Source organism: Leuresthes tenuis, unplaced genomic scaffold (genome assembly GCF_036924035.1).
Source record: "Leuresthes tenuis unplaced genomic scaffold, fLeuTen1.0.hap1 SCAF_16, whole genome shotgun sequence".
NCBI classification, from domain to species: Eukaryota; Metazoa; Chordata; class Actinopteri; order Atheriniformes; family Atherinopsidae; genus Leuresthes; species Leuresthes tenuis.
This window is the reverse complement of record NW_027325370.1, coordinates 251,293-259,449: the sequence shown is the minus strand read 5'-3', so window position 1 is coordinate 259,449 and position 8,157 is coordinate 251,293.

Here is an 8,157-nt window from a genome sequence, read left to right as displayed (position 1 = left end):
CCCTCCGACGCACCTGGAGCTGTTTGGGGGTCTTTCTGAGACCCTCCGACGCACCTGGAGCTGTTTGGGGGTCTTTCTGAGACCCTCCGACGCACCTGGAGCTATTTGGGAGTCTTTCTGAGACCCTCCGACGCACCTGGAGCTGTTTGGGGGTCTTTCTGAGACCCTCCGACGCACCTGGAGCTGTTTGGGGGTCTTTCTGAGACCCTCCGACGCACCTGGAGCTGTTTGGGGGTCTTTCTGAGACCCTCCGACGCACCTGGAGCTGTTTGGGGGTCTTTCTGAGACCCTCCGACGCACCTGGAGCTGTCTGGGGGTCTTTCTGAGACCCTCCGACGCACCTGGAGCTATTTGGGAGTCTTTCTGAGACCCTCCGACGCACCTGGAGCTGTTTGGGAGTCTTTCTGAGACCCTCCGACGCACCTGGAGCTGTTTGGGGGTCTTTCTGAGACCCTCCGACGCACCTGGAGCTGTTTGGGGGTCTTTCTGAGACCCTCCGACGCACCTGGAGCTGTTTGGGGGTCTTTCTGAGACCCTCCGACGCACCTGGAGCTGTTTGGGGGTCTTTCTGAGACCCTCCGACGCACCTGGAGCTGTTTGGGGGTCTTTCTGAGACCCTCCGACGCACCTGGAGCTGTTTGGGGGTCTTTCTGAGACCCTCCGACGCACCTGGAGCTGTTTGGGGGTCTTTCTGAGACCCTCCGACGCACCTGGAGCTGTTTGGGGGTCTTTCTGAGACCCTCCGACGCACCTGGAGCTGTTTGGGGGTCTTTCTGAGACCCTCCGACGCACCTGGAGCTGTTTGGGGGTCTTTCTGAGACCCTCCGACGCACCTGGAGCTGTCTGGGGGTCTTTCTGAGACCCTCCGACGCACCTGGAGCTATTTGGGAGTCTTTCTGAGACCCTCCGACGCACCTGGAGCTGTTTGGGAGTCTTTCTGAGACCCTCCGACGCACCTGGAGCTGTTTGGGGGTCTTTCTGAGACCCTCCGACGCACCTGGAGCTGTTTGGGGGTCTTTCTGAGACCCTCCGACGCACCTGGAGCTGTTTGGGGGTCTTTCTGAGACCCTCCGACGCACCTGGAGCTGTTTGGGGGTCTTTCTGAGACCCTCCGACGCACCTGGAGCTGTTTGGGGGTCTTTCTGAGACCCTCCGACGCACCTGGAGCTGTTTGGGGGTCTTTCTGAGACCCTCCGACGCACCTGGAGCTGTTTGGGGGTCTTTCTGAGACCCTCCGACGCACCTGGAGCTGTTTGGGAGTCTTTCTGAGACCCTCCGACGCACCTGGAGCTGTTTGGGGGTCTTTCTGAGACCCTCCGACGCACCTGGAGCTGTTTGGGGGTCTTTCTGAGACCCTCCGACGCACCTGGAGCTGTTTGGGAGTCTTTCTGAGACCCTCCGACGCACCTGGAGCTGTTTGGGGGTCTTTCTGAGACCCTCCGACGCACCTGGAGCTGTTTGGGAGTCTTTCTGAGACCCTCCGACGCACCTGGAGCTGTTTGGGGGTCTTTCTGAGACCCTCCGACGCACCTGGAGCTCAGAGACCTGGTCGCAGTCTTCACACCTCAAAGGTTTCAGGTTCTTCCTGCAGAAGAGCAGCGACCGTCTTCATCCTGTGATCAGACTACACTCGAACAATCGACTTCACAGAGGAAGAGGACGTCTCCTCTGAGGTAATCAGTCAGAGCTCTGCTCGATGACATCACCAGCTGACATCACCAGCTGACATCACCAGCTCAGCTCAGATCAGGCGACCTGTTAATCCCTCAGGTGTCCGGAAAGGAAGCATCAGGTAATCTTATGCTTTGGACTCAACATGTCTGCACTAAAAACTGAGCACCAAGTTTAACCAGCAGAACCAGGTTCTGCAGTGCGATCTGGGCCAGGTTCTGCAGTGCGATCTGACCCAGGTTCTGCAGTGCGATCTGACCCAGGTTCTGCAGTGCGATCTGGACCAGGTTCTGCAGTGCGATCTGGACCAGGTTCTGCAGTGCCATCTGGGCCAGGTTCTGCAGTGCGATCTGAACCAGGTTCTGCAGTGCGATCTGGGCCAGGTTCTGCAGTGCGATCTGAACCAGGTTCTGCAGTGCGATCTGAACCAGGTTCTGCAGTGCGATCTGGACCAGGTTCTGCAGTGCGATCTGGACCGCAGAGAGTCCTGCAATAAGACCACCAGGTCAAGAATCGCCCGGGACTGTCCAGACCATCTGCAGGGGGACTTGGATGAACCCAGTTCCGGATCCAGGCCCACATTCAGGACCAGGCCCACATTCAGAACCAGGCCCACATTCAGGACCAGGCCCACATTCAGAACCAGGCCCACATTCAGGTCCAGGCCCACATTCAGAACCAGGCCCACATTCAGGTCCAACTCAGGATCCGGGTTCAAAGCTGGATCCAGATCAGGTCTGAAGCAATAAGAGAAGCTCAGTGTTTCATGTTGAACCTCTGAACTGCTTCAGGATTCAAAACATTTACCAGACAATCAGACGATGATGTCACTGTAACTGATTGTTTTGTTATTGATCAGCTGATTGACTGCATTGATCCTGTTTTAAGTGAACTGATTTTATAAAAGTATTTTTGAATGAAATTAAACTGTTTTCAGATAAGTGACTGCAGATTCATTGATCAGGACCCACAGCTGTTCTGTTCTGACCCACAGCTGTTCTGTTCTGACCCACAGCTGTACTGACCCCCACCTGTTCTGACCCACAGCTGTACTGTTCTGACCCACAGCTGTACTGTTCTGACCCACAGCTGTACTGTTCTGACCCACAGCTGTACTGACCCCCACCTGTTCTGACCCACAGCTGTACTGTTCTGACCCACAGCTGTACTGTTCTGACCCACAGCTGTACTGTTCTGACCCACAGCTGTACTGTTCTGACCCACACCTGTTCTGACCCACAGCTGTACTGACCCACAGCTGTTCTGACCCACAGCTGTACTGACCCACAGCTGTTCTGACCCACAGCTGTTCTGACCCACAGCTGTACTGTTCTGACCCACAGCTGTACTGACCCACAGCTGTACTGACCCACAGCTGTTCTGACCCACAGCTGTACTGACCCACAGCTGTTCTGACCCACAGCTGTTCTGACCCACAGCTGTACTGACCCACACCTGTACTGACCCACAGCTGTACTGTACTGACCCACACCTGTACTGACCCACACCTGTTCTGACCCACACCTGTACTGACCCACAGCTGTACTGTACTGACCCACACCTGTACTGACCCACACCTGTTCTGACCCACACCTGTTCTGACCCACAGCTGTTCTGACCCACACCTGTTCTGACCCACACCTGTACTGACCCACAGCTGTTCTGACCCACACCTGTTCTGACCCACAGCTGTTCTGACCCACAGCTGTACTGTACTGACCCACACCTGTTCTGACCCACAGCTGTTCTGACCCACACCTGTACTGTACTGACCCACACCTGTTCTGACCCACAGCTGTTCTGTTCTGACCCACAGCTGTTCTGACCCACACCTGTTCTGTTCTGACACCTTTTACGGTGTTTAAGTTCAAAGGTTGTTTCTGTCTGGTCATGTGACCACAGCTTCAGGCAGCCTCCCAGCATGCACCTCTTCTACTGCCACTGTAAGTACGACTGGTCAGAGCTGCTTCTGCAGTACCGGGGCGGAGCCAGTGGGTGGCGCTGCTGTACCAGTGTCACCTCAAAGCTGCGGCCGGCCTCCAAACAATCCCTAAACCTAACCCTAAGTGTTTGCTGCCCTGCCTACAGCACCGGTACTGGACCAGCTGTGTGGACCGTCTGTGATGCGTTCAGGTGCAGGACCAGCTGTGTGGACAGTCTGTGATGCGTTCAGGTGCTGGACCAGCTGTGTGGACCGTCTGTGATGCGTTCAGGTGCTGGACCAGCTGTGTGGACAGTCTGTGATGCGTTCAGGTGCAGGACCAGCTGTGTGGACCGTCTGTGATGCGTTCAGGTGCAGGACCAGCTGTGTGGACCGTCTGTGATGCGTTCAGGTGCAGGACCAGCTGTGTGGACCGTCTGTGATGCGTTCAGGTGCTGGACCAGCTGTGTGGACCGTCTGTGATGCGTTCAGGTGCAGGACCAGCTGTGTGGACCGTCTGTGATGCGTTCAGGTGCAGGACCAGCTGTGTGGACCGTCTGTGATGCGTTCAGGTGCTGGACCAGCTGTGTGGACCGTCTGTGATGCGTTCAGGTGCAGGACCAGCTGTGTGGACCGTCTGTGATGCGTTCAGGTGCAGGACCAGCTGTGTGGACAGTCTGTGATGCGTTCAGGTGCTGGACCAGCTGTGTGGACCGTCTGTGATGCGTTCAGGTGCTGGACCAGCTGTGTGGACCGTCTGTGATGCGTTCAGGTGCAGGACCAGATGTGTGGACCGTCTGTGATGCGTTCAGGTGCTGGACCAGCTGTGTGGACAGTCTGTGATGCGTTCAGGTGCTGGACCAGCTGTGTGGACAGTCTATGATGCGTTCAGGTGCTGGACCAGCTGTGTGGACAGTCTGTGATGCGTTCAGGTGCTGGACCAGCTGTGTGGACCTTCTGTGATGCGTTCAGGTGCTGGACCAGCTGTGTGGACAGTCTGTGATGCGTTCAGGTGCAGGACCAGCTGTGTGGACCGTCTGTGATGTGTTCAGGTGCTGGACCAGCTGTGTGGACAGTCTGTGATGCGTTCAGGTGCAGGACCAGCTGTGTGGACAGTCTGTGATGCGTTCAGGTGCAGGACCAGCTGTGTGGACAGTCTGTGATGCGTTCAGGTGCACTGTGTACAGTTTCAATGTTTTTTTTATCTTTGCTTTGTAGTTTTTCACTCTGAGCTTTTTTTGCTGTTTCCTTTTGTGTAAATAAAACCTGCAACTCTCAGTGAACTGGAACTGTTTCAGTGAAGATTTCTCCTCATTGCCTCCTGTAAGTTAGTTTTCATGAACCACGCTCGTGCACGTGTCTGTGGAGTAGTTTTGGTTTGGTAACCCTGTCACATAAGTCAGATAAAGTGTGTTTTACAGCAGTTTGTGTATCAGCCAACAATCGTGCAACGAGTTTGACAAGCAGAGCAGTACCTGCATAACTGCACAATATTCATAAAATATTATTTTAACAAACTACATGAGACGACATGTGGGTACAACACCGCTGCAGCTCAAAAATAACTCCAAGGTTCCTCACTGTAGAACTAGAAGCCAAGGAAATACCATCTAGAGTAACTATATAACTAGACAATTTCTCCCTGAAGCGCTCAGGTCCAAAGAGAACAACTTCAGTTTGTCTGAGTTTAGAAGCAGAAAGTTCTGAGTCATCCAGGTCTTTATGTCTTTAAGACAGGCTTATAGTCTGACCAACCTGTTGGTTTCATCTGGTTTCATAGATAAGTACAGCTGAGTATCATCAGCATAACAATGGAACTTTATGCCATGCTGTCTGATAATGTTACCTAATGGAAGCATGTATAAAGTAAAAAGAATCGGTCCAAGCACAGAACCCTGAGGAACTCCATGACTTACTCTGGTGTGTGAGGAAGATTCTTAATTTAAAGTGTGGCGAGGTGTGTTCGTCGGGTGGTGACACAATACTAGGAGTGTAAAAAAGCTTGACAACACCATCTGGGGGGACCTAAACCCCAGGAACTCCACCCAGGGAGTCTTAAGGTCACTCAGCTTCGAATACCACACTAAGACAGACTTCCAGTACAAAAATTTATTTTCTTTAATACTTTAAAAACTAAATGACAACTGAAAAACTAACAACAAAAAAACAGCTGGTGATGAGCATCCTACAAAGGACTTAACTGATTTAACCTGCACAGGTGATGGTCACGGACAACCTATGATGTAAGGAATTCCCAAAAATTACAATCAAAAACACCCAATTCCTTCAAATAAAACCACAAATAATTCAAATGATGCGGGTAAAAGTAAATCAAACAAGATACCAAACAATCTGAAGGAAATCAAACCATGCCTGCATGTGTGTGTCAGTGTGTGTGTCACACCTGGTCACACCTGGTCACACCTGGTCACACCTGGTCACACCTGGTCACAGGTGCTTCCAACAGGAGGGTGGAGCGTACAGGTGAGATAGCAGCCAACCTGAACGATATTAAATCAATTTAAACCAGTTGTCACTTCAATTGAATAAACTAATAAAGAACAAAGAAACAAAATAGGGCCATAAAACTATTATCAGACACAAGCAAAACAAAATTAAAATCAGAATTATAATATCGACAAAAACAAAAGCCAGTGACAAAGTCATAAATCAGTAAAAAGTCAGATAAAAAGTCCAAGCAGAATGTGGGGAGAGAGGCTGACCCCCGCTGCCTCATAGCGCCGGACTGAGAATGGGAAAGGAACCCTAACCCATAGAAAGGAACAGGAAAGGAACCCTAACCCATAGAAAGGAACGGGAAAGGAACCCTAACCCATAGAAAGGAACGGGAAAGGAACCCTAACCCATAGAAAGGAACGGGAAAGGAACCCTATCCCATAGAAAGGAACGGGAAAGGAACCCTAACCCATAGAAAGGAACGGGAAAGGAACCCTAACCCATAGAAAGGAACGGGAAAGGAACCCTATCCCATAGAAAGGAACCCTAACCCATAGAAAGGAACGGGAAAGGAACCCTATCCCATAGAAAGGAACCCTAACCCATAGAAAGGAACGGGAAAGGAACCCTATCCCATAGAAAGGAACCCTAACCCATAGAAAGGAACGGGAAAGGAACCCTATCCCATAGAAAGGAACCCTAACCCATAGAAAGGAACGGGAAAGGAACCCTAACCCATAGAAAGGAACGGGAAAGGAACCCTATCCCATAGAAAGGAACCCTAACCCATAGAATGGAACGGGAAAGGAACCCTAACCCATAGAAAGGAACAAACCAGGACGCCGTTGCAACTGCCGCAGATAGCACGGAGCACAGCAGCTCCGGTAATGCGCCGCAGCCCCAGGTTTATGGCACAGCTGTACCTGGACCACTTAACGGGTCTCCGAAGCCTTCCTCCAGCAGGGGGGGGGGGGGGGGGGGGGGGGTGGGCGCTACAACACAGAGGCGGAAATTGTATAGAAAAAAACGGCTACTTACCAACAAGAAACTGGCAGGTTTTCTGGGTCCAAGCTTCCACCGTGATTACTGCCACCAGGCTCCAGACACACCTGAGCGCTAATTGCTTCCACCATCACTGCATCTGAGTGTGCCCATACCCTGGCGGGGGGGTATGGGACCAAACTGGAATCTATCAGATAAATATGACTTAAACCAGCCTAATGCAGTTCCTTTAATCCCAATAACATGTTCAAGTCTCTGTAACAGAATGCTGTGATCGATCGGATCAAATGCAGTTCTGAGATCCAACAGGACAAGAAACAAGTCCGCTATCAGAGGCTAACAGGAGATCATTGGTAACTTTCACCAGTGCTGTTTCTGTGCTGTGATGCACTCTGAATCCTGACTGAAACTCTTCAAACTGATTATTTCTGTGTAAATGATCACAAAGTTGAACTGAAACTATTTTTTCAAGGACTTTAGACATAAAAGGGAGATTGGATATAGGTCGATAATTAGCCAACACTTCTGAATCAAGAGTAGGTTTTTTAAGTAAAGGTTTAATTACAGCAACCTTAAAAGTCTGAGGAACATATCCTGTCAACAAAGACCGATTGATCAAATCCAATATGGAAGTATTGATTAAGGGGAAAACCTCCTTGAACAGTCTGGTTGGGATTGGGTCTAACATACAAGTTGATGGTTTAGAAGAGACTATTGCTGTTGTTAGCTCAGAGAGATCAACTGGGCAGAAGCTGTCTGAATACAAATCAGGTTCTAAAGATACTTCTGAATATCTAAAATCTTCACTTCAGAGCTCCTCTCCCAAAGGCCCAGCAGTTCCAGATGTTTACAGATGTTAAAAGAAGAGGGGATGCCATACAATGGGAAACAGACCTGTTACAACTTTAGGGGACAAAATGCCTCTTTGAACATGCGATACGTTTTCTGTGTTTCACCGTGAATAACATGTTGGTGTCTGAACTGTGTCAGCAGAACCAGAACATCAGCGATCGGGTCAGGAAGGGGGGGTGAAGTCAGACACCAGGACCAGGTGATCATTCATTCATCTTTATTTTTACAGAGGAAACATTCCACACATACATGTA